The sequence below is a fragment of the Aegilops tauschii genome, chromosome 2, assembly GCF_002575655.3.
Source record: "Aegilops tauschii subsp. strangulata cultivar AL8/78 chromosome 2, Aet v6.0, whole genome shotgun sequence".
In the NCBI taxonomy this organism is placed as follows: Eukaryota; Viridiplantae; Streptophyta; class Magnoliopsida; order Poales; family Poaceae; genus Aegilops; species Aegilops tauschii.
In genome coordinates, this window is record NC_053036.3 from 372,671,157 (window position 1) to 372,672,632 (window position 1,476).

The following is a 1,476-nucleotide window of genomic DNA, read 5'->3' on the forward strand; positions in this document are numbered from 1 at the left end:
CTATGTGCAAAGCACGTCGGTAGAACCAGTCTCGCGTAAGCGTACGCGTAATGTCGGTCCGGGCCGCTTCATCCAACAATACCGCCGAACCAAAGTATGACATGCTGGTAAGCAGTATGACTTATATTGCCCACAACTCACTTGTGTTCTACTCGTGCATATAACATCAACGCATAAAACCTGGCTCGGATGCCACTGTTGGGGAACGTAGTAATTTCAAAAAATTTCCTACGCACACGCAAGATCATGGTGATGCATAGCAACGAGAGGGGAGAGTGTTGTCCACGTACCCTCGTAGACCGAAAGCGGAAGCGTTAGCACAACGCGGTTGATGTAGTCGTACGTCTTCACGATCCGACCGATCAAGTACCGAACGCACGGCACCTTTGACTTCAGCACACGTTCAGCCCGATGACGTCCCTAGAACTCCGACCAGCCGAGTGTTGAGGGAGAGTTTCGTCAGCACGACAGCGTGGTGACGATGATGATGTTCTACCGACGCAGGGCTTCGCCTAAGCACCGCTACAGTATTATCGAGGTGGACTATGGTGGAGGGGGGCACCGCACACGGCTAAAAGATCACACAATCAATTGTTGTGTCTCTAGGGTGCCCCCTGCCCCCGTATATAAAGGAGCAAGGGGGAGGTGCGGCCGGCCAGGAGGGGGCGCGCCAGGAGGAGTCCTACTCCCACCGGGAGTAGGACTCCCTCCCTTTTCCTTGTTGGATTAGGAGAAGAGGGGGAAAGAGGTGGAGGAGAAGAAGGAAAGGGGGGGCGCCGCCCCCCTCTCCTTGTCCTATTCAGACTAGGGGGAGGGGCGCGCGGCCCTTGCCCTGGCCGCCTCTCCTCTTCTCCACTAAGGCCCACTATGGCCCATTAACCCCCGGGGGGTTCCGGTAACCCCTCCGGTACTCCGTTAAAATCCCGATTTCACCCGGAACACTTCCGATATCCAAATATAGGCTTCCAATATATCAATCTTCATGTCTCGACCATTTCGAGACTCCTCGTCATGTCCGTGATCATATCCGGGACTCCAAACAACCTTCGGTACATCAAAACATATAAACTCATAATATAACTGTCATCGAAACGTTAAGCGTGCGGACCCTACAGGTTCGAGAACTATGTAGACAAGACCAAGACACGTCTCCGGTCAATAACCAATGGCGGAACCTGGATGGTCATATTGGCTCCCACATATTCTACAAAGATCTTTATCGGTCAGACCGCATAACAAAATACGTTGTTCCCTTTGTCATCGGTATGTTACTTGCCCCAGATTCGATCGTCGGTATCTCAATACCTAGTTCAATCTCGTTACCGGCAAGTCTCTTTACTCGTTCCGTAATACATCATCCCGCAACTAACTCATTAGTTGCAATGCTTGCAAGGCTTAAGTGATGTGCATTACCGAGTGGGCCCAGAGATACCTCTTCGACAATCGGAGTGACAAATCCTAATCTCGAAATACGGC